This window comes from Mixophyes fleayi, chromosome 1 (genome assembly GCF_038048845.1).
Source record: "Mixophyes fleayi isolate aMixFle1 chromosome 1, aMixFle1.hap1, whole genome shotgun sequence".
Taxonomy (NCBI): Eukaryota; Metazoa; Chordata; class Amphibia; order Anura; family Limnodynastidae; genus Mixophyes; species Mixophyes fleayi.
This window is the reverse complement of record NC_134402.1, coordinates 205,370,179-205,396,996: the sequence shown is the minus strand read 5'-3', so window position 1 is coordinate 205,396,996 and position 26,818 is coordinate 205,370,179. Positions and strand designations below refer to the sequence as shown.

General features: G+C 43.1%; 1 long non-coding RNA gene across 1 annotated transcript in view; it reads left to right on the top strand.

Moving 5' to 3' along the window:
• The window catches only part of LOC142148821 (uncharacterized), a 226,066-nt gene that overhangs the window by 71,545 nt on the left and 127,703 nt on the right, over positions 1-26,818 (top strand). The window lies entirely within an intron of this gene.

Below are 26,818 nucleotides of genomic sequence, written 5' to 3'. Positions count from 1 at the left end.
CAGCAGAAGAGGAGGTTTTCTCAAGACCCAATATGACCTCCCCAGAACAGATCAGGATTTGGCGTTTCCCGGCCTCTTGTAACAAGAATTTAGGAAGTGACCAGGGTCACCACGATAGATGCATAACTTGTCTCGGCGTCTGCGGTCACGTTCCTCAGGGGTCAGCCGAGATTTTCCAATTTGCATGGGCTCATCAATTATAGAAGAATGTGAGACAGGATCTGGCACGGGCCTATGGACTAGGCGACGAGCTACCTCCTTTTCCACAGTTCTCTCTCTGAAGTGTAAGTCCACTTTATTACATAATGATATAATGGCATCCAAGGTAGTAGGAAGTTCATGGGAGGCTAATGCGTCTTATATGCGGTCAGATAACCCCTGCCAGAAAGCAGCCACCAATGCTTCATCGTTCCAAGACAATTCAGAGGATAATGTGCGGAATTCAATGACATATTGTGCCTCTGAGTGATTCCCTTGGCGTAAACGGAGTATAGCTATGGAGGCGGAGGAGAGTCGACCAGGTTCATCGAAAATCCGACGGACCGTCAACAGAAAGGATGCATAATTAAAGAGGAGCAGGTCATCCCTCTCCCACAGTGGGGAGGCCCAGGCTAAGGCTTGGCCATTTAGTAAGGAGACCACATATGCCACTTTGGATCTATCAGTGGTAAAATTTTGCGGTTGAAGCTCAAACTGAATTGAACACTGATTGAGAAAGCCACGACACAATTTAGGGTCCCCATCAAACTTGGCCGGAGTAGGTAACCTGAGCGTAGAGGAAGTCACAAGGGAGGCCTGCTGTCCCGAAAGTTGCTCAGGAGGAGAGACTGGCACTGCTGGTTGATTTGTTTGAAGCGTGTCCAGACGACCAGCGAGTGTCGGAAGACATTGTAACAACTGGCGCTGTGTATTATCCTGTTGTTCAACTCGAGCAACTAGATGCTGTAGCATATCCTTCGCAGAAGGCTCCACCGGGGGATCAGACATTAGGGCCTGTTCTTACTGTCACGGCTCTGAAGAATTTTAGTAGATCCCTTGCCTCTACTATAAGGAACTTGCCCAGGAGTGCAGAGTCTAATGGATAGGAGGTTTTTACCAGAGATCCCCGCAAGGGAATATGGTCTCCGCTACTCCTATTTCGCAGGTCGCAGTCTTCCAAACTAGTATTAGTAGAGGATGGTGGAGGTAGAACACAATGATATTCAGAATGGTGATATTCACAGGTTTAAAAGTTTACGGCTCATAAGCATCACTGATAATAATAATAACAGGAGATAATAGTAGTGCTGCAAAGTAGTGTATTGACTGATGGTACAACAGGAATGAGAGAATATATATATATATCTGCAGAGATAAACACACGGCAGTTGGTCCAATTGCAGAGACAAATCACATATGCTACTTCATAGTTGGTAACCCTTGGCAACAGCATGAGATGAATAATACAACAGTTCAACACAGAGGTGATGAATAAGAACACTTGGATCCAATAGAGAAACACACAGCAGATGAATGTGAATCACTGGTACAGCTAAAGTCCAAACAGAGTAGTATATAGAACTTGACTGATCCGAGAATAGAGATGATTCAACATAGCAGGTGGTTACTGGTATTGCGGTGATTCTTATCTAGCAGAGCAGTAAGCGTTAAACAACATCCAAGGACTTGGATGAACACAGACACATGCAGCAGACTGTTGCCTAGAAGTAGCAGCGAAGTGAGGAGTATCTGAACCGTGCGTGGAACTACAGGTAACAGGTATTCCAGTCTTAGACGCAAAGGTAAGTTCACTGTAGTATGAGGCAGCTGAACAGAGGCACGCAACTTGAGCTGAAGTAATAGCCACAGACACAGCAAGCAATTCACAATAACAGTCCGGCAAACAGGTAAACAGCAGAGTGAGGATAAACCGTGCCAGACATGGAACTACAGATGACAGGTAACTTGATAGTAGCTCTATCAGCGAGATGTAACTATATAGCCAGCCAGATAGAGGTGAACTTGAGCCAGCAGATTATACACAGGTGTAGCAAACAACTCATGATAGTAGTACAGCGTGCAGATGAACAGCGGAGAGGAGTTTCAGTTTGCAGATGAACAGCGGAGAGGAGTTTCAGCTGAGCCAGCCAGGAATCAAAGATGACAGGTAACTTCAGCAGCAAGTATAGCCCAGCGAGCAGGTAACGGACAAACGGAAGGTCAAGGTATACAGCCAGATCTCAATGCAGCGTGAGTAACACGAAGAACAGGCAATGAGTCCATAAACATGGGAGGTTAAAATAGTGCTCCAGGACCAATGAGATTCGGGAGGAGGTCCAGATCAAGGTAGCAAGGAACACCTGTGTGAAAGTAATGTCTCTGAAGCAGAAGCAAGCACAATCATGGTTCTTAAAGGGAAAGTCACAGCGCTGGCACCTAGCTATGGGACCGGCGTGTGACACCAAGAGCAGGTCAACACAGCACAGGACTGAAACGCTATAACAGGCAGGTAGGCTAAGCCCACCCTGCCTTAAATACCAATGGCAGACAATCAGGGCTTTGCCCTGTAATTACCCCCAGGCACTGTGTGATTATTGAATGTAATAATTAATTAGCCCACAGGCTAGTACTACTTATCAAGCACGCGCCCGCCTGTCCTGTATTGCCGGGGCGCAGCACTGAGAGGCTTGGCGTCCGACCGTTACGTCTGGAACCGGAAGTGCACTTTCAGCTATCCAGTTCCTGTGCCTGAAGACTACTGTACATTCAATGTTTCAGCTATAGTGCCTGCAGTCTGCTGCTCTACATATGGTCTGGTTCTAAAGCTCCTGTTCAACCCAGACCTCTGTTCGATCTATTACCTGCAGACTAAACAAATGTACCTGATGTCAGATGTCAGGATTGCCAGAAAGGGCTAAGGACTATGGTATCCAGTCAGCAGGCAGAGAAAGACAATGTCCAGGTTAAGCAGGAATAGTCTGCTGGTAGAAGTAACACGGGGGTTCAGGCAAGCGGGAGAGTCTGTAGCAGGTGGTGGTAATAGTCTGCAGGTACTAGATCGAACAGAGGTCTGTGTTGTAGAGAAGCTTTAGAACCAGACCAGAGGTAGTACAGCAGACTGCAGGCACTATAGCTGAAACGCTAAATGTACAGTATTTTTCAGGCACAGGAACTGGATAGCTGAAAGTGCAATAGTCTGCAGGCACATGAGCTGATTAGCTGAAGGTGTAGTACTCTGCACGCACAGGAGCTGGATAGCTGAAGGTACAGTAATCTCCAGGCACAGGAGCTGGATAGCTGAAGGTGCAGTAGTCTGCAGACACAGGAGCTGGAACAGTGAAGGGGCAATAGTCTACAGGCAGGAGTAAATGGAGGTTCAGGTAAGCTGCCAGCCAGAAGACTGGATCAGAGGAGGTGTAATGTTCTGCAGGCAGGAGTACACGGAGGTCCAGGTAAGCCGACAGCCAGGAGGCTGGATCAGAGGAGGTGTAATGGTCTACAAGAAGTACACAAAGGTGAATAGTCTAAGTACACCAGTGGCCCCTTTAGTGTACAGAGGTACTGCAGATGTATGGTTCATATAATGGCAGTCTAATATAGTCTCTTACAGGCAGGAGCTGCAGATGGCAAAACAGCATCCCTATGGAGGGTGCTGCAGTGCAGCCGTAGAGGCAGATCATGACATAGGGCAAATTCAGATCTCGTAATTTGTGTTTAACATATATAAACTGGCCTTTCGATTTTTGGACATCCAATGCAAAGTCCATAAACACAGAGATGGTTTGGTTCAAATTTAAGCGGGCCTTGCTGTCTCACTAGCTTGAGGTCCATGTCCCGGTCTTTGAGTTGAAAGAGCTTGGCGATAAATGTACGTTAAGGAGCTCCAGGCGCGGGCACCTGAGGTGGGAGACGGTGTGCTCTCTTCACAGTAAATAGAGAGGAAAAGCCCTCTCTACCAAACACAACAGTGAGCCAGGTTTCCATGAACAGTTCAGGTTTATACCCATCAGCCCGCTGAAGACCAGCGAATTTAAGGATGTTGCACAGCAGGCAACCCTCCATGTCTGACATTTTAAGTTTACATTGGTTCATTTGAGCGACAAAATTTATCAGCTCCCCTTTTAAAGCAGCAAAGAAGTCCTCCAGGGTAGAGATATTATATTCAACTTCTCCAACCCTCTCTTGAATTTTCTGCATGTCGTGTCTGATCAGTGAGGTCAGTCTCCACCTCAACAATCTTGTCAGTGACCCGTTTTTCTGATGCAGTGATGGCAAGTAACACTTGTTAAAGGGAAGGTGAGTCATCCTGGCCCAGTTGCTCCGAGTCAATAGAAGACCTGAAAGCATTGGGAAGTAGTAGGGATGATTCCTCAACTGCAATAGTAGGTGGTTGACGGTGTAACATTCGAGTTTGGCCACAGCCGCCTGGCTAATTTTTCCCATGATGACAGGCAATGAAGCAGGCAATGAAGCAGGAAATACAGCGGTGCCCAGCTGCTGAATTTCAGGCACCGATATTGGGTCACAAAAATATACAGTCCCATAAGAGAGCCACCAAGCATCTCCAACTGTCCCAACAGTAAGCTGTAAGGCCCAAAATAAAAAATATTCAAAAAAGTATTCAAAGGTCACAGTGCAGGTCACAGTGCAAATATTTGCCTATACCCTCTAGGTATTGATAGATATAAAGTCAATGCACCTTATAGCAGATAGGTGGTAATCTAAACTCCAATACTCACTATGACCAAAGTGTGGACCAGTAACAATGGGGGGTCAGACAATCAGCACATGTAGGGCCAGTAGTCAGATGCAGAGATGAAGGTATCCTTATCCCCTTTCATTTCAGTCAGACCGCATGAGAATGCAGAGCGTGCAGCAACAGTGGAGCAAGATAGTGGCTACTTGCAGTCAGAAGCTCACCAACGGTGGATGCAGTCTGGCAGCTCAGCAAAGGCAGTCATTTGTCCATGGCACAGGTGAGTGCAAGAGCCGTGGGCTTCGACCAGAGAAGGGGGCAGTAGCTGTAAGATCCTGCAACCCGCTCAGCAGAGCGGAGGACAGCAGCCACTTCCCTCCGTCTCAGTCCAGGTGTTGGCTACCCGTAAGCTTGCGGGGCAGAGATGAATGGGGGTGTGACAAAGAGGCTTATTTGTCACACCTCTCCTATAGGGAAATAGGTAAAAACTCAGCTAGTCTCCAGGAGCAGGCTGCAGACAGGGTTACATTTTCCTTGGGCTCCTTTTTCATCACATACACACACAGGTTTTCCACATGGGTGTCGTTGTTTTGTTGTTTGCCGTGGTTGGTTTGTAGTGCTGGGGTGGAGAATAAAAACACTGTATTTGTGGGCAGGGCCACCACTGCCACTTAGTGGCCGGGTAGTAGTGAGGGAACTGCTGTATAGCCAGATGTAGGGTTGCGGAAGAAATTGTGATGAAATTGCTGTTTATGCTATCCTGACATTTGCCAAATAAACAGCAAGATTCTTTCATCAGTGCAGTGTTTGCTGTACCTTATCACATGTGGTGTCATCGTGGGATCCGAAGGACAGACAAAATACAGTTGTCCACCCAGCCTCCAGACACAAAGGTGGTGAGTGGAGTGTATTAAAAACCACTATAATGCATCAAACTATTGTAACACTGTATCTCAAATGTTGTTACTGAAGAGAGACACACCTGCTTATTAGCAGCTTTTTGGGTTGCAAAAGAAAGCGAAAGTTTTAAAAACTGCTGGTCAATGTAGTGCCACATCTGTTAAATGTTCAAACCATAAGTTGGGTGTGTTCCAAATTTTTTTTGTTTTTTCCCCTGCTGTTTGCCAGTGTGTGTTTCTAAAGCACCTGTCAGCTTTGAGAGAAAAAAACACAAAGTTTTAAAAACTGCTGGCAATTTTAGTGTCACACCTTGTGGGTCACTAAGTTGTGAATTTGGTATAGTCCAGAAAGTTTTGTTATTTGCCTGTGCATGGTGAGAGAAGCTAGGTTCCACTTCCCAGCACAGACTTCTGTGGGAATGGAAGACATATTAAGAACCCTGGTGAATGTGTCAACAGTACAGGAGGAAAATACCCGTCTTCTCTGAAATTCTGGCCATTGAACATTGTATCGGGGGAAGGACCAAGGGCTTCAAAGGTGGGCACTGCAGGCGGACCCTCAGTCCTATAAGGAATTGGCTGCTGTAGTGGAGACATACAGCGCCTTACAGCATATGCCCAAACCTCCATTGCCCGCTCCAAAATTTGTGTCTCAGTCAAAATCTGGAAAATAAAAGAGTGGACAGGACATTGGTGAGGAGAGACTACCTGATAAAAAGGCAGCCAAACCTTACTTAAGTTCAATCTGCTTCGAGTGCAAAGAGCCTGGACATTTGAGGGCACAATGCCCAAAATTAGTAGAACCTATGGATTTATAACACACAACAAACCTATCCGAGCTGCTGTACAATGAGTCCGGTTACTGGGAACTCCTGCTTGTTCCGCATAACTGTGTTTGTGAATCACCATCTGGTGCTGGCTATGGTAGACTTGGGTAGTGAACTGTCGTTACTTTCCAGCTCCATATTACCAGAGAAACTGATTCATAAACTGTCCAAAGTGAAGGTACTCTGTGTCCATGGGATGACTGAGCAATATGACAGAACCCTTTTGCCTGTTATTGTAAAGGGACAGACAGTCATGGTAGTATTGGCAGTTGCCCCAAAACTGCCATACCCTCTAATGCTGGGCAAAGACTTTCTGCTGTTCAAGCAGATCCTCCAAAGGCGAATCCAGCCGAACACCTCAGCAATTGAAGCACCGGACATAGGTCCAGCTTTGACAGAGGAGCTTGAAGGAATAGGAGAGAGAAAGTGTCACAATCTTTCCCGTGAAAGTGTCATAATTTCCCCAGAAAGTGTCACAATTTCCCGTGCAGCCCCCCTTCACTGGAATGACCTCCCTTGCTTCATCCACCACTCTCCTACTCTGTGCTCCTTCAAACGTGCACTCAAAACTCACCTCTTTCTCAAAGCCTACCAACCATCCACTTAACCCCCATCTCCTCCACTCATTCTCCCCTCTCTCCCATTCCCTCAACTGGCTCCTCTTGTGCCTGGTCTGTTTAACCCTCTCTTAGGATGTAAGCTCGCTTGAACAGGGCCCTCTTCCCTCCTGTCTCCTTACCCGTTCTTCTGCTCCGTGTCTATTGCATCTGCCTGCCTGGAGTTTCTGAAGTATTGGTACTTTTGTTTATTGTTCTGTACTGTTATACCCTGTATAGTCTACTGTTTGTACTATGTGCGGCGCTGCGGAAACCTTGTGGCGCCTAACAAATAAATGATAATAATAATAATAATAATCTGCCACGAAACCTGAACCAGAATGTTCAGGAAAATACACCTCCGCCAGCTAAGAGGTTGGAGAACAGCCAAGTGCCAACGCAGAACCAATTCATGCCATCATTTGGCATGAATGAGTGATGGGACACTTGGCAGTTCTACCAAGTGTCCCATCACTCACGTTCACATCTTTTGAAGTACATGCTGTTAGGATTTTTAACCCATTCTCTATGCGTGTTGCTGTCATCTATCGGTCCACATCAACAATTTCTTGAACACTTCTCTGCATGGCTCCCTCACTTCTTATCTACTGATATCCCCACCATCATCATGGGTGATTTCAACATCCCTATTTCTAATCCACGTTCCAATGCTGCTTCCAAACTAATCTCTTTAACCTCCTCGCTTGACCTCTCCCAGTGGATTGAATCTGTTACTCATCAGGATGGCCACTGTCTTGATCTTGTTTTCTCTAGACTATGCTCAGTTTCTCATTTCCTTAACACTCCTTTACCCCTCTTGGATGATCACCTTATTAGCTACTCACTCACCCCCAGTTCTTTACTCTCCCTAGTGTCAAACTCTTCCAAGCCTCCTCACAACCGCAGGAATTTCAACTCTATTGATCTCCAACAGTTTTCCACCTCTCTCCAACACCTTCTCCCCCCAATTTTCTATATTCTCCTTCCCTGATCGGGCAGTACCCCATTTTCATCAAACCCTAGCAACTGCCCTGGATCAAGTGGCTCCAGCGACACTACATACTTAGCGTAGAATTCGTTGCCAACCATGGCACACTACAGTAACACGAACTCTACAAAAACTTTCTCGTAAAGCAGAATGTCACTGGCGTAAATCTTGTGCCTCTAATGATTTCATCACATATACTGATATCTACCACTCCTATAGAAATGCTCTGGACACTGCTAAACAAACATACTTCCAATCTCTCATCTATGCTCAGGCTTCTAACCCCAAACGCATCTTTAACACATTTAACTCTCTTCTGAATCCTCCTGCCCCATATCCTCCAACTAACATCAGTGCACAGGATCTTGCTTCCTATTTCAAGGACAAAATTCCCTCACAAATTGGTATGCCCCTGTCTCCTGTGCTCATTCCCCCTCTAACTAAAATCTGTAATCTATCTCTTTTCTCTTTCTACTGCTATTTTTCCATCACTATTCAAGCATGCAGTGATTACTCCCATTTTAAAAAAACAGAATTCTGACCTTTGCTCTCTCGTAAATTACCGCCCCATCTCCCAACTCCCATGCCCTTCCAAGCTTCTCGAGAGAATTGCCTACAACCGCCTCACACACTTTCTTACAGCAAACAACCTATTGGATCCTCTTCAGTCAGGCTTTCGCTCTCAACACTCCACAGAGTCTGCGCTGACCAAGGTTGTCAATGATTTGATCACAGCAAAAAATAATAACCATTACTCTCTTCTAATTCTCCTGGATCTCTCTGCTGCATTTGACACTGTTGACCACTCTCTCCTCATACAAACGCTACAATCCCTAGGTCTTGAAGGCACTGTCCTACCCTGGTTCTCATCCTACCTATCTAATCGCTCTTTCAGTGTTAATTTCTCTGGATCCACCTCTGCTCCGCTTCCTTTATCAGTTGGAGTACCGCAAGGCTCAGTCCTAGGTCCTCTGCTATTCTCTATCTACTTCACTTCTCTTGGAAAACTAATACGCTCCTTTGGATTTCAGTATCATCTTTATGCGGATGATACACAAATTTATCTATCCTCTCCTGATCTTTCACCATCTGTGTTGTCTCGCGTTACTGACTGTCTTTCTGCCATTTCATCTTGGATGTCTTCTCGTCAACTCAAACTCAATCTTTCAAAAACTGAATTAATAATATTCCCACCCAAAAACAGTAGCTTCCTGCTTGACATTTCTATTTCTGTTGATAACATGACCAAAAATCCCACCCCGCAAGCTCGTTGCCTAGGTGTAATCCTTGATTCACAACTGTCGGTTATACCTCACATCAACTATATATCTAAATCATGTTACAAACACCTAAAGAACATTTCCAGAATACGCACATATCTGACACAAGACACCGCAAAAACATTAATTCATGCACTCATCATCTCCTGCATCGACTATTGCAATTCCCTCCTTACTGGTCTACAATCTATTTTGAACAAAATGTAATATGAAACCTAATAGGTTCTCCTGAGATGTAGAGAGGCACTTCACAATAGTACAAATAAATATTTATGTGAGCTTATCAACAAAAAATTAACATATATCATATAAAACACCAGAGTAAAAAGCATATATTATATAGACAATATTACACGTTTTAAAATACCAAAATAAAGACTTCAGTGCTGAGGTTTGAATGAAAAAAACAACCGCGGTTGTATAATAAGATCATGTATACAATTGTATGCGCAACCAGAAAAAAAGTGTGGCCATCACTCAGTTAATCCAGTTCGTAAATATGTGTACACATCCAAATTAGGTAATGTCTATGAAAACTAGACTCTTCAGAAGCAAATAAAAGCTAGTATCCTGAGATATAAGCCTCCTCCGGTAATAATTAAAACGAACTTTGATCTATTAAAACTGGATAATATCCTATGTGATTGTATAGAAGATAAGCCAACTGTCATTTTCAGGAAAAACTTGGATCTTAAAAGAATTTTGGCTCCCAGCTCTCTAAAAACTATTAAGGGAGACTCTAGCTGGCTACCGAAACCACCTGAAGGATGCTTTAAATGTGGGAAGACAGTCTGTCTGACTTGCAAGCACATTGTCAATAATTCCAAAACTATTATGTCTAATCATACCGGTGTCATGATTTCCGATTAAAGGGTTCATTAATTGTGAAAGTACGTATGTTGTGTATGTACTAGAGTGCAGATGTAAGCTTCAATATGTGGGGAGAAATACAAGATCTCTAAAAGCACGATTAAGAGAGCATAAGAGGAACATCTGTAATAAAGTTCAAAATCATGGTGTCTCTAGGCACTTCGCTGAATATCACGAGGGAGATCCAAGTAGCCTCTCAATAACAGGGGTAGAGTAAGTGGTCAATATAGAAAGGAGAGGTGATCGCTTCTCTAAACTCTGTTTGTGTGAATCAAGCTGGCCACTTTAAGTCCAACTGGCCTGAATGAAGCTTTGGACCATCACTGTTTGAACTAAAATACTGCTGGCGCTCTTTTGAGCATGGTTACCACCAGGGCCGGATTAACGGAATGGAGACCCCTGGGCTAAGGGGGCCCCCATTCCCCCATGAGGCCCCCCCCATTAGCAGACTGGCCCCCCTGTTAGCTGACCGACCCGCCGCCAAGCGCTTACCTTCTCCTGTCACTGCAGTCCTCCTTCCGCGGCGCGCTGTAAGCTGCTTACTGAGGAGATCTCGTGACAATCTCACGAGATTTCCTCAGTAAGGAGATTACTGAGCGCTGGAGAAGGAGGACTGCAGTGATAGAGCTCCGCCCCCGCCCCCATCCCGATCAGTAATTCTGCTGAGCTCTGTCAAGGGCCCCCTGGATGCCCGAGGCCCCTGGGCTGTAGCCCAGTTAGACCTCGGGTTAATCCGGCCCTGGTTACCACTGCAGTGTGGTATCTATTGTCATTAATATTAAGGCAATGAGAGAGAGATATGTGTGTCTTTATATATATATACATATGTATTTATACTTATGTTACATCTTTTTAATGATGTTTATACATCAATTAGATACATTGTAGGAGAATATCTATAGTATCTCATTGCGGGACCTTTGTCTACATATGTATGACTTTTCATAGGTACTTATTTTTGGTGATGTTTCTAGTACTTGAGTATCGGCATACTTATATTATCTAGGCATTTACATATATACTCTTTATGTGTTCTAGATTTTGAGGGTTTGTTATTAACCCTTTTCTTTTTATTATATATAGTTTTTTATATGTCTGCCTGGGTTTAGTTAATATTATTAGACCCTTGGTTAGTGGGTTTGCGGATGTCTATGTATCTCTACCCAATTATAATTTTTTTATATATTTATCTTGGTTTTTAGTATATAGTATCCTTTTTTTTCTGCATTTTTTATATTTTTTATTTTATTTTCACTTTATTGTTTATTATTTGTGATTTTGTTTATTTATTTATATATTTTGTAGTTAGCGTATATCCCCATTTTATCTATGCTAGTAAACTATTGGATCCGATGAATTTGTAATTTTGTGTGGGCAAATTTGCCTATTGTATTTTATGCATATACGTCTTTTATACATTGTCTGTGTTTGAAGTGGAGCCAGTGCCCCAGGGAAGTGGAGCCGGTTTTTAAGAGTAGAAACATTACACACATTAGTATATCACCTGCAGGCTGGTTAGTGGAATGTTTTAATAGGACACTCAATCATATGGTGAAAAGGGCAGTAACGCAGGAAAATTGGGACTGGGATGTGTTATTACCCTATTTAATGTTTACAGTGAGGGATGTACCTCAAGCATCTACAGAGTTCAGCCCCTTCGAATTGCTGTATGGCAGGCAGCCAAGGGGCATGTTGGATGTTCTCAAGGAGGGCTGGGAGCAACAGAGTCCAAAATAACCCGATGTGATCCAATTTGTGTCCCAGTTGTATGACAGGTTGCGGAACATCACACCGTTGGTCAGTGTCGGACTGGGACATGAGGGCCCACCGGGGGGGCGCAACGGTAGGGGCCCACCAGAGGGGGTGTGGTTAATCACCATAGAGGCAAGACCAGACATTAGAGGGGGAGTGGTCAACCCATGAAGGACATAGCTAACATAGTGTTATATCAAGAAATGTAGTGTATATAAAAGTGCAAAGTCTTGCTCCTCTAGAATCAGACTTAAATCTAGTCAAGCCCAGGTGTTCCAGTTGTGCATTTAGATAGATGAGAGATTATATATATATATATATATATATATATTAGTAATAATAATGATGGAACAAATAAGTGTTCATATTATGCCACACAGTAGTGACCCAGTTCAATTTATGCCACAGTGCATATTATGTCACACAGTAATGCCCCCAATGCACATGCCACACAGTAATGTTCCCACACAATATTATGTCACAAGCAGTGTCTCAGTTCAATTTATGCCACAATTCATATTATGTCACACAGTAATGCCCCAATGCATATGCCACTCAGTAATGCCCCCAAACAATATTATGTCACACAGTAGTGCTTCAGTTCAATTTATGCCACAATGCTTATTATACCACACAGTAGTGCCCCCAAACAATATATCCCACAGAGTACTGCCCCCAAACAATATTGTCCCACAGATAACAGCCCCCAAATCATTTTATTCCACAGAGTACTGCCCCCAATACATATTATGCCAAGAACATGCTACCCACCCCCAGGTAAAAAGGGAACATTGGCAAGTTTTAAAAAAAAAAGCAAATAAAATAAAGTAAATGTGACTTACCTCTGCTTCATCTCCTCTCTGTGGTCAGCTGGGCAGGCTCCAAAGTCAGGACTTGCGCTGCAGTCGACTTGCGCTTTTCAAGTTTTTGACTCAGTTGGGCCCCACCTACATAGAAAAGGGCAGGGGCAGATTGTGAACTTAAAGTGGCCCTGGAAAAAAAGTCTGAAAATGGCCTCATGTATGCTGGGCCAAATAAATGGTAGCCGGAGCCCAGTATGTGTGTGCACCCAATGTGAGTGTGTGCGCCTGCTATATGTACCTGTCATGGGGTCCACGAGGGATGAGTGGAATCCTGCTGTCTCGGCTGGGATTGGCTTAACTCCACCCAGAGGTGCGGAGACTAACAGAGCGGAAGGTATCACCATGGATCCCCGCAAGGATATTTGGGCTTTGCGACTTCCACCATGCAGGTCGCGGCCCTGTAGGGAAGTTCCCAGTGAGAGAGGACAGAGAAGTAACTCGAAAGGTGAGGGTGATACCGAATAACTACTAGAGCTAGGATGAGATGAGACTGAGGGATGAGACCCTAATAATCGTAGAGAACAGGCGTCTATAGCAGTACAATGGACAGGAGTAGGCGATGATCTAGGATAGTGCCATCCACAAGTGGAGCAGGTAGGCAGAGGTCAGCGGTGCACAGGGTATGCAGCAGACGATGAACCACAGCTACACCACTGGGGAGTGGAATGGACCAGCGGAGATCAGCGTTGCATACAGGGTAGATAGCGGGCGTTGATCACAGCAATTACCACTAATGAGTGGAACAGTTAAGCAGAGATCAGCGGTGCATACAGGGTAGATAGCGGGCGTTGATCACAGCGATTACCACTAATGAGTGGAACAGTTAAGCAGAGATCAGCGGTGCACAGAAGATATAGCAGACGATGAACCACACCTATTACCATATGGGATTGGAACAGATAAGCGGAGGTCAGAGGTGCATACAGGATAGGTAGCGGGCATTGATCACAGCGATTACCACTAACGAGTGGAAGAGGTAGGCAGAGATCAGCGGTGCACAGGATGAACCACAGCTATTGCCACTTGTCGAAGTCAGCAAATTGGATAAATATTAATATCGAGCAAACTTGATTGTCTTTGTCTGAAATTATGCATAGAGCACGCTACGGCGTGGAAGGGCGTATCCAGCCGCAACAACAGTTTTAACACTTTTGTATACATTCGCACAAACACACACATTTGTAAATAGTACACATAAATCGTAGTTGCAAAACATAATTATTTATGGCGAAATATAGTAGTGTTTATGTGTAATATTATAAGTTATATGCATATTAGTGATACATGGTTCATGTTAAAGGAAATGTGTCATGTCTGATATCATAATAATCCCCTTTACATCAGCAGCTGTCCGGTGCATTCGGCAAAGAGATTGCACACTGCATACTCTAGTTATTGATGTTAGAGAATAAACCTTTAATATGATGCTGACTATAAAATGCTAATAGACTAGTTGTAATTGGAGTCTTGGCGGGAAGAAAGGAACACATCCTCTGGAGAGATGACCACCACCTTTGAATTCTTTAGTTTGAACTAGCCTATGATTTGCAACCCCTTGGACCTTCCTGAAGCCTGGACCAATAGAAGCAAGCCATACCATCTGCATTGTTTTACTGTATTTCTGTTTGCATATAAGCAGTAGCTTTCATCTAGAGTTCAGTCACATTGACCACAGACTTCAGACCTGAATGACTGTTCACTGGATCCAGAGCGCCTGCAATAAGTAACAGCTGTACTTATTATTATTTCGCTTGAATTATTCTGCTACTTTTTGAGAATAAATATTTGTGCGTTGGAAACACAAATCGAGATTCGACAATCGTTATTGGATAGCAACAAAACGTGCATAACAATTTGGGGGCTCGCGGCAGAGGTTACGTTGCCGGACGATAAGCAAAACCAACGGATTTCGGTTCCGCAACAAATGGTGGAGAGGCGTCATATACGGGTTAGAACACAATGTGTTCAAAACCTGATTTTTACTCTGTGTTGTGAAATCGAATGTCCGTTTTGCATAATCTGAAGGTGCGCTAACTGGAATCTAGGGACAAAAGAGAAAACTGTTTGTTTTTATTGTCATATTGCGTTTTAATATATTGTATTGCTTAGCGTATGTGAACTTCCAGTAGATTTGCCACGTGGTTAAACAATCGTTTTGATAGTTGTTATACATGCATAGTATAATCACTTGTTAAAACCTCTGGAACATTATTACTATTGTTGGGAACTTTGATTTTCTGCGCAGAAAAGGTGTATGTCGTGTGATTTTGGGACTTTAATATACACTGAGGTTTTGATCTATTGTTAAATAGAGTGTCAGTTGCTGTCTGACGTGGCAGGTGCCCAACTGTTGTACGGTATACAAGGCAGGTACACCGGGGGCAGAAACAAAGCAAGTTTTCGCGATGCGCACCCAAGAGTAATCGCATTGTTTACTGATAACTAGTATCTTTAAGCATTGCAATCGGACCGTGAGGCAAGGAAAGCCGTGTTCGCAACTTGGGTGCACGGGGAGGAATTAAGTTGGTAAGGCTGATAATTGATTTTACCGGATGCTGCCAGTTGTAATAAACTCAGCAGATTTTGTTGGAGAGTCAGGGGTAATCGAGGAGCTTATAACCCTTTAGTCCGCATTGATATTTCTGTATTAGGGGTCCTTGTTTAAGACGAGAGGAAGCGAGTGGACCCGGCTTGTAGCAAATACGTCCACAGGCCGGTAAAATATCTAAACAAAGATATAGAAAAAAGCGCTAGGTGAACCACACAAAATATTTAATAAAATTAATATAAATGCACAATAAATACACAATGGTTTATGGCCATAAACAACCCCAAGAAACACATAAAAATATATAGCATCAATGTGGAGTTATATGCAAATGCAGCTGTATACAATATCAGTATAGATGGAAGCGCTGATAGAAAAAATTCTTAGTAGATGAAAATGCACTCTCTATTCTTATATTGTTATATAGAGAAAGTGCTGTATTAATTGTAGCATAAATGTTCATAAGAACAAGCGCCTCGTAGTATGGATGAAGTCCTTTAGTGTTCACTCAGCTCCAATCGGGCCAATTAGAGGATAACATAAACTCCAAACAGGGTTGTATAGCTACAAGATGGTAACAATTCACTATGAACAAGGAGTTCCTTTGTTATATTGTTTCATTCTGCATGCTCCACTGTTCATATGGAAAAAACTCACCCCGATATATATGCCTTTTGAGCTATAACGGGGGAACCCGTGTGTATATACAACACACCTGCTGTGGAGCGCTATTCCCTTCTGTCTTCTACTTAGGAAATGACAGTATAGTGTCTCATAGAGACAAGATATAGTGATCACTATCACTTAAGGCATATTCTCTATTTAGCGGGAATGCCTTATACTGAAAGTTCAGCGTGGTTTGTTGAGAGCCTTCGTAATAGATATACAGCTGCCTTTCTTAAATAATGGAACACAATGTCTCTACTCACAAGCAAATCTGGTGCGTCTTCCTCAAAGCGCTTGTAGCGTTACTTCTCTGTAGGAGGGAATACCTTGTGTTAGATGTTCGGCGTGGTCATTTCCCAATCTTCACAATTAGCCTGTAGCTGATGTTGTCAGGCAAAGTGATCACGAGTAACTCCGCTCGTGAGCCAATCTTATTTTATCATCCTCCAAGCGCTACTAAGCATGAAAAAACCCCGGGGTTGATATGTGCCAAAAATTTAAAAAGCATATGTTGTCCAAAGTATAAAATCAATAGTAAACTGCTAAAATATCTCTACCGGTAGATTGCGGGTGGCAGAGTGTTGAAAGTAGTGGCAGGATATTGTGATATTTCTGGAACCCTATTTTGTGGCAGGATATTGTGATATTTCTGGAACCCTATTGTTCAGCATGGGTGCTAAGCAGATGCTAGAGATGGCCGAGGTACTGCCTAAGGAAGGGCCTATTGGTTCAGCGAAGTTTCTCATGTGTAAGAAGTATGGTGCATACGCAACAACGTATTGCGACACGTGGGTCAAGATGACCAAGGATTGTGTTAGGCCTTTCCCAACAATAGGGAGTTTTAATGCAGAGGTACTAAATAACGTAAAAGATAAAGTGTGGTTGATTAAGTCAACGAAAGTGAGAAATAAACATAATGATTGTTTGAAATTGTGGCAAATGGAAGGCAGCACGTGGCAGAGAAGCGAGTGCACAGCGGAAGTAGGCGTGGCGAAAAGCACGTGCACAATGGGAGTAGCCATTGAGAAGCGTGGAGAACTCAGTGCAAGCGCGCCCCCGCCACCCTATGTGGCGGGAGGTGTAAGTACAGCCGTTATTAAAAATGAAAAAAAGTAAATTGCTAAGTTATATCCTGTTTTAAGTCAGTTTAAAGCAAGTGTTGCTGAAGAAGAGGATGAACCCACTGTAATTTCAGCCATTGCCCATGCTGTTAATATGCTAGAAGTTCAGCGTAAGTATGGAAAGGGGGCAATGGCTGAGATAGGTGAGAGTAGTGTGACCACTAAGAGGGAAAACCTCCAAAATACTGAAGTCGTTAATCCTGAAGACAGTGAACCGCTGGGTACGTATACTGTCCGCACAATATCAGTTCCCAATGGGAAAGCGAATAAGGATGGTGTAGTTCCTTTAAGAGATGTTACAATGCATTGTCCTTGGACTAGATTAGAATTACGTTTAATTATGACTGAATTCCCAGATCCTAGAAAAGAGTTGGCTAAGTGTCAGAAGTTTGTTAAAGACTTAGGAAATGCACACGAACCAACCAATAAGGATTGGCGTGTGGTGCTGAGGGCATGTCTTCCTCCCAATACTAAAATACAAAAATTTATTAAAGATTGTTTGTTGGAGGAAGACGACACCTTGACAGATGAGGTTAATCAAGAGAATATAGAAAAAATTACCTCACATTTAGCCATCTATTTTCCAGTAGTAGTTAATTGGAGTAAAATTTTCACCATTAAGCAGAAAGATAGTGAAACTGCAGCGGACTATTTCGCTAGAGCTCTTGCATCAATGGCTCAGTTTACTGGGATATCAGATATAAAGGAGAATCCACATCACAGGAAAGTAGCTGTAACGGTACTGATGGATGGTTTAAAGGAAAACCTAAAGACAAGGGTACAGACCTCAACACCTGGTTGGAGGTGTAGCACGGTTGATTCTCTTAGAGAGATTGCCATGGAACACGACAAAAATATTTTTAGGAAGAGGGAAGAGAAGAGTGACAGGTTGATGACAGTGAGTATACAAGCATTAGAGGGAATACATACACGACCACCAGCATATAGTCCACATGACAGGAAACCTAGAATGTTGAGATGTTATAATTGCAAAGAAGAAGGACATATGAAGAAAGATTTTAGAAAGGGAAGATTCAATTCTAATGGAGGGTCACATAGATATCCTCCAAGGACGAATTCACATAGACTAGAAGACTCACTTCTACCCGCGCATCTAATAGCAGCAAATGCTGCGCAGGAAAGCGATAGTCAGCGCTAGGGGTCAGGTCATACCTGTAGTCTACAGCCAGTGAGGTTAACTGAGAGTCTGAGAGAAGAACCAACAATGATAGTTGACATGGCTGGTAGGAAACAAACTTTTCTTGTAGATACAGGGGCGGCCAGATCTGTGATAACCTCCCCTTTCAATCTACAGGTGACCAGTAAAACTATTCCAGCTATGGGAATAACGGGAAGAGTGTTACATTATCCACTAACTAAACCCGCTGAAGTTACTATCGGGCCCCTGCATACCAAGCATTCGTTTCTCTTGGCTGCAGCAGCTCCTACTAACTTGCTGGGAAGAGACTTGTTATGTAAAATGGGATGTGTCATATACTGTACCCCAGATGGTGTATTCCTAGATATACCAGAGAAGGTCGTGCATGAGGTACAGGATATTTTGGACACCCCTCAAAGGTTGATGTTGCACTCTACCATTATAGAACAAAGTCCATCTCAAGTGAAGGGGATGTTGCTGGAAATACCGGGTTCCTTATGGACCAGAGATGGACAGGACACTGGATTGATGGCAAATGTAGCTCCTGTGATGGTAAATCTAAAAAGTGGTAGGATAGCTCCAAAAATCCCACAGTATCCATTAAAACCGGAGGTGGAACTAGGGGTATATCCTGTTATTGAGAGGCTGTTGCAACAAGGGATTTTAATTCGTACATCCAGCACAGCAAATAATCCCATTTTCCCTGTGAAGAAGAGTGGGGGAGGGGCTATTGATTAGTCCAGGATCAAAGGGGAATTAATAAAGTTGTTGAGAGCCAATTCCCCGTAGTGCCCAATCCAGCTGTCATCCTCATGCGGATTCCACCGTCTGCTAGTCATTTCACTGTCATTGATCTGTGTTCTGCTTTCTTCTCAGTCCCTCTTTACCCTGACTGCCAATACCTTTTTGCATTCTCCTACCGGGGGTGCAATATAAATGGACCAGACTTCCCCAGGGGTTCATTGACAGCCCCAGTATTTTCTCCCAAGCCTTACATGACTGTTTACAAACTTTACAGCCTAGCAATGGGTCTGTTCTAATTCAATATGTGGACGATTTGTTGTTGTGCTCTGAGTCTTTTATGTCATGTTTACATGATAATAAATTGTTGTTGCTCCATCTCTCGCAAACAGGGCACAAAGTGGCAAAGGACAAGTTACAGCCATGTCAGACTAAGGTCAAATACTTAGGACACTGCCTTACTCAGGGGCTAAGACACTTGACGACCGACAGAATTGAGGCCATACAACACATGACTCTGCCGCAGAGCCAGAAGCAAATTCGTACCTTCTTGGGGATGTGTGGATACTGTAGATCCTGGATCCCAGGTTTTTCTATTCTGGCATTACCATTGCAGGAGCTAGTCTCTTCCTCAAAACCGGAACGTGTCGTACACACAGATGAGTCAGAGCAAGCGTTCTTTAATCTCAAAGATAGTCTGACCTGCATTGGGAATACCTGATTATGAAAAGCCTTTTGAGCTATACTGTACGGAAGCTGATGGTTGTGCAGCAGGTGTCCTCACACAGAAACATGGTGATGCTAGGAGACCAGTAGCATACTACAGTGCACAATTGGACACTGTGGCATGATCACTCCCAACATGACTCAGAAGTGTAACAGCAACTGCTCTTCTGGTAAGTAAAAGCGAGGACGTAGTATTAGGACATAATTCAACTGTCTATACACCCCATGCTGTATCAGCTCTGTTAAATTCAGCTCAAACCAGACATGTTTCCTCAGCTAGATTCACAAAGTGGGAACTAGCTCTGATGGCACCCTCAAACATCACCATCAAACGATGTAGCACCTTAAATCCAGCTACATACCTTCCATATGTGTCTCTAGAGACACAAAGGGTGGGAGGTGAGGAGATACTGGGTGATGATGAGTTTGGCAAGAATACTGACACGCATGACTGTATAGAATACCTGAACCAGACCTTCACTGCGAGGGCCGACATACGTGACAACCCCTTAGAAAATGTAGATTTTACATTTTATACAGACAGGAGTTGTCATAGACAGACAGAGACGGGAGAACTATGTACTGGTTACGCTGTTGTAGATGATCAGGATGTTGTAGAAGCTGAACCCCCTTGGCCCACCTCACTCAGCCCAGGTGGCGGAACTAGTAGCATTAAGGAGAGCTTGTGAATTGGCAAAAGGTAAATCAGCTAATATATATGCTGACTCAAGGTACGCCATCAGGGTAGTGCACGATTTTGGGGCCCTTTGGCGTCTTAGAAACTTTATGACAGCAGCAGGCATGCCAGTGGCACACTCTCAACACATAAAAGGACTTTTGACAGCGATACAGTTACCCAGGACAATAGCCATCATAAAGTGTAAAGCCCATACCTCTGAAGAAGACCCGAGGGTAAATGTATTAATGTCCGGATACTTCAACTCTGGCGTGTTCAGCGTCTTCGGCGACTAAATTTAAAGCGGCGCTGCATTGTAAAGGGAAACTTCCCTTTACAATGCAGCGCCGCTTTAAATTTAATCGCCGAAGAGGCTGAGCACGCCGGAGTTGAAGAAACCGGACATTAATACATTTACCTCCGGTGTCATTGGGCAATAACAGGGTGGACGAAGCTGCTAAATGGGCAGCAGGGCAACCTATGACTGTATCGACCGAGACTAGGATGGTTTTTCAGACATTAGACATGCAGAAATAAATTGAAATGCAAGATTTGTGTTCCCTGCAGGAAAAGGCGGTCTGGAAGGCGAAGGGATGTGGTCAAGAGTCCTCAGGACTCTGGAGGGATGGACAAGGTAAGCCTGCAGCTCCCAGAACATACTATCCAAGCCTGGCTGAAGCAGCACACAGGCTGACTCACCTGGGTAAAGAAGGTATGTGCAAACTGGTGAGAGCATACTGGTGTGCTCCTGGATTTTCCTCTCAGGCTGGTAATAAGGCAATTTCATGTCTTACTTGTTTGAGGAAAAATGTCGGGAAAACTATTTCAACTGAGCCATCCCACATCCCTCCTACAGACGGACCTTTTCAGGTAATACAAATTGACTATATCCAATTACCACCTTGCAGGAATCTAAAGTATGTGTTAGTATGTATTGATGTGTTTTCCGGTTGGGTAGAAGCATATCTGGCAGCCACTAATAATGCTGTGTTCACTGCAAAGAAAATTGTACAAGACTTTGTGTGTAGGTTCGGTATTCCTAGAATCATTGAAAGTGATAGGGGTACCCACTTTACTGGTGATATCTTCCAAAATATGTGTAAGCTCATGGGAATCAGTTGCAGACTTCACACCCCTTACCGACCACAAGCCAGTGGTAAGGTGGAAAGAGTAAATGGTACTATTAAGAACAAGCTTGGTAAGATAATGGCTGAAACTGGGTTGGCGTGGCCTGAAGCTTTGCCACTAGTCCTCCATAGCATCCGCAGCACTCCTAGACCTCCTCTTAATCTGTCCCCCTTTGAGATACTGTTCAGCCGACAACCTCATTTGATCGTGAGTCCACAAGACGACTTAAAGTGTAATAATGAAGTGACTGTACAATATCTTATAAAAATGAGCAGACAGCTAAAGCAACAACAACAAAAACTAAAAATACTGTCATCTGGTATGCCAGAAACGAACTGTCATGATGTTGAACCTGGGGACTATGTTATGATCCGCAATTTCTTACGCTCAGGTTGTTTAACAGACCGTTGAGAAGGCCTGTACCAAGTGCTGCTGACCAGTATCACATCACTGAAGGTTGCAGAGAGAGACACTTGGGTCCATTCCACCCACTGCAGGAAAGTCAGTAACCCAGAGAAAGTGCGAGATAAACCTGAGACCGCCGACACCGATCTGTCACTCGTAAACCTGTTCCAGGAGACCTAAAGCCTGCAGTTAAGACACCTGAACCAGAGACGTTGCCTCAGAACTATCTTTCCAGCGATGGAGTGGCGGTTTTTGTTTTTCTTTTGTTCCAGGATTTTCCTTATTTTTACTTTTTCTAGGACACTCTATTTTTGTGAAGGAGGATGGAGGACAGAGGCTGGTTCTGGTAGTGATACCGATGAGATGGAGATCAGGGAAAAGTTACTAGAGTACTCAGAGCAGCCCATTATCAAGCTTGGTCCAGGGGTTATGAAAAGGTCTCCTAGCTCGGGAACTCGGAGACAGTGTGAGGGGCTATTTTCTGATGAGTATTGTATCTGCAAGTTCTGTGACTCCCTAGTTGAAGAGAAGTGCATCCAGCGATGCCAGTCCACCAGTAACCTGGACACGGGCGGGCATCCTCTGGATTATCACTCCTTAGTGGGTAAGTTTCTAAATCAAACTGAGTGCCTGGTGTGCTCACATGTGCCTCAGGGACAGCATAACATAGGACTAGTGCCATTCCCACTAAACATCTCTGAGGTACTAGAATTGAGGGGAGGGAGGCCCATAGAAGGGAGGTACAATAACACTAGGTCCCCTATTCTGAAGCTTCGACAATACTCCTTAGGCAGATCTTTACTGTGCCTAAACATCTCTCATGCAAAGCGTCTGGAGAATTGGGAAGCTGACCTACCAGATCAGACAATGGCTCGCCACACTCATTTCGGAGGGAGACTTGCCAGGTCACCAATAGGCAGGACTGTTGATGGACACCACAAATTAGGGCGTTAAACTAAACATAAGAAAGTATCCATTGGAAAGGTCTCTATAGGTAATTGTAAGAATGTCATCCATGCTGACACGTGTTTTGAACAAATGGAGGCACTAGGCATGGGTAGTTTTGTCAAAACCTTATGTGATATAATTAATGGGCTTACTGTTCCTTATGTTCTCCCTGATGACGTGTACTTTGTTTGTGGGAGAAAAGCTTATTCCTGAGTTCCAAGGATTTATGTTTCTTAGGTAAACTAGTTCCTGAAATCATGACTATTACTCATGAAGAAATGGTTGGTATTCAAAAAACTACATCACCCCCATACATATACACACAGTATGAACACCAAGGCAAGAGAAATATGATTCCTGGTGAGGAGCCCATAGCAACAAAATTGATTAGTGAAACTGCTGGTTTTTAAGTTATGGTTGCTCTAGACCTCACCAGGACCGCTCGGGAACTTTAAATTTTAAATATATTCAAGACCTAGCTAAATTGATAGACAATATCACCGAGATTAAGGATGCATGTGTTAGAAGAAAACATGCCTAACAAGGGCACTCTGTAATGATCATTTTATTTAAAATATACCTTTTATTTATGTAATCTAAAATATAGTGTTCCAAGAATAAGCCTAAATATAGTAGGCAGCGAAATATTAAAAAGAGAAAGTATTGAAAATTAAAGATTTAAAATAAAGATGTTAATAAGATGGCAGATTATGCCATGCCTGCTGTGTGTTTTATTATTTGAGGATATATTCCATTAATTAACAATTCTCACATATTATCCAAGTCAGTCAGTATATAGATTGGGATTATTTATCATCAAGGTTTATATTCAACACCTTCGTCACTGTTTATAATATGTTGTTACATATATTCAAGATTTATTCATCAATAATTGCCATACACAATAATATTGACAATATAATTATATGTTTGTTTCAGAGGATTAGTTGATAAGAATCAATTGGGTTACTTAGTGCAGTAATTAGTAGATTGTCATTTATTTCATGACAATCATATTAGTCTGGTATCATTCATATAATGGAGCTGCTAGAGATTGTTATCATCAGTTGATACTATGTTCTCAGAAACGTTGTAGTCTGAGAGACTCCAATCCTCTTATTTCATATATCGTTTAACCTATATAAGGTATTGTTGAATATGTAATCAGATTAATAGCATGGTGTGATCCAAGTTCCTTTAATGATAATCCCCTGACTAGTTGGATTCTCTGTCCAATACATCCCTGTTATAACGGGATTAATACCCCTTGATAATTGGACCTGTGGCGTTCGCCTCGCTGTGTTGTTTAGATGCCTCACGTAGCTACTATATGCCTCACAATTATAATAATCTAATTACCGGAGAGATACTAATCCCGTTATAGTGGGGATGTATTGAGCCATATGCCTTGAGACAGCATAGGTCCAATTATCAAGGGGTATTAATCCCGTTATAACAGGGATGTATTGGACAGAGAATCCAACTAGTCAGGGGATTATCATTAAAGGAACTTGGATCACACCATGCTATTAATCTGATTACATATTCAACAATACCTTATATAGGTTAAACGATATATGAAATAAGAGGATTGGAGTCTCTCAGACTACAACGTTTCTGAGAACATAGTATCAACTGATGATAACAATCTCTAGCAGCTCCATTATATGAATGATACCAGACTAATATGATTGTCATGAAATAAATGACAATCTACTAATTACTGCACTAAGTAACCCAATTGATTCTTATCAACTAATCCTCTGAAACAAACATATAATTATATTGTCAATATTATTGTGTATGGCAATTATTGATGAATAAATCTTGAATATATGTAACAACATATTATAAACAGTGACGAAGGTGTTGAATATAAACCTTGATGATAAATAATCCCAATCTATATACTGACTACCTTGGATAATACGTGAGAATTGTTAATTAATGGAATATATCCTCAAATAATAAAACACACAACAGGCATGGCATAATCTGCCATCTTATTAACATCTTTATTTTAAATCTTTAATTTTCAATACTTTCTCTTTTTAATATTTCGCTGCCTACTATATTTAGGCTTATTCTTGGAACACTATATTTTAGATTACATAAATAAAAGGTATATTTTAAATAAAATGATCATTACAGAGTGCCCTTGTTAGGCATGTTTTCTTCTAACACATGCATCCTTAATCTCAATGTTTTACATGCAGAGGTGCACCAATCCAGCTATATATATTATTAAATCAGCAATTTAATATTAGTCTGGATATGTATATTAGCACTTAGTGCGGTGGTATATTTCTTTTTTTGTCAATATCACCGAGATGTATGATGCCACTTTCAGGTATACTGGAAGGGAGCTACAAGCGTACAAGAAGGAGTTGGTGCAACATAGGTTGGTACTGAATTATCGCACCTCTATTACTGGTGGATACTGTGTGACTTTGGCCACCCAGTTTGGTGTCAAGTGTTGCACATACATCACTAATAATACAGATGATCCCAAAGAGGTTATAGACCGGAAGATGGACGAAATTCTGCAACTGAAATGGGGATTCTTCGTTATATGAGGTCGGGGAAAAGGTGGCAGGTTGGTTCTCGTGGTTAAACCCTGTGAAATGGTTCTCTGGTCTGGGGGAGTGGGTACAGGAAATGGTTGTGTCACTCACCAGACCGTGAGTGCCTCTGCTCTGGTGCGTGGTTCCCTGTCATTCCTGCCAGCACCTGTGCTGAACCGCAGCCGCCCGCCATCCTGTCGCATTGCGCATGTGCAGGATCCCTGAACTACTAACACCTTGCTTTTAAACCTTATTGGTGGATCAATCACCTCACCCTACTTAAGGCACCTGTGGCCTTAGGTTCATTGCCTGATCTTGATTCTCACTCCCTGTGAGTCTCTGAAGGTGTTCCTGTGTTTAGCTCGTGTATTCAGTTCCAGCTGATTCCCTGCTCTACTCCTCAAACGGTTCCCATACCGCTACAGACTGAATACTCTCCAGCTCATGTCTTCAGTTCTCCAGCTGATTACCTGCTCTGCTTTCTTGAGTTACACATTGTTGCTACAGACTATTCGTTGTGCCTGCATATCTGTGTTGGACAAGCCTTCTCACCACAGCGGTGGTACAACTTGCTACACGCAGACCACCGACTACCCCGCTACCTACCAGAACCAATTCAAGTCTCCTCATAACTACAGTGGTACAACTTGCTCTCCAAGTCACTGACTCATCTCATCTATAGCTCCAAGTCGCTGACTCATCACATCTATAGCTGCAAGTCACTGACTCATCACATCTATAGCTGCAAGTCACTGACTCATCTCATCTATAGCTCCAAGTCGCTGACTCATCACATCTATAGCTGCAAGTCACTGACTCATCTCATCTATAGCTCCAAGTCGCTGACTCATCACATCTATAGCTGCAAGTAACTGACTCATCACATCTATAGCTGCAAGTCGCTGACTTCCTCACTCATCCCCTATCTACCTGCTGTTCCTTACACTCCAACCATTCACCTCACTGCTCAGAGGTTCGTGGTGTAACTCCGCCCCTCTGGCAGCATTACCATCTGGTGGAACCTGGGTAGAAACTCCTAGTGCCCATGACAGGTTGCTAGTGTAGGTAAGCTCTTTCTCCTTATACTGGGTGTCATCTTAGCAATTGGTTTAAGTGTCAAATGTGTTCCTACTGTGTTGAAGTGTGGAAAACAGTCTTCTGGGAGAAACACTGAGAACGAGACTGAAAGGGTGGTGAGAGATACCGAGATCATGGTCTGTGAAGAAGTGTTGTATAATCCTGAACTTGAGACGGTGATTATGTGATAGTTTATAACACTATCAAAGGGTGGAGCTGTCGAAGTCAGCAAATTGGATAAAGTTATTTCAATTAATATTGAGCAAACTTGATTGTCTTTGTCTGAAATTATGCATAGAGCATGCTACG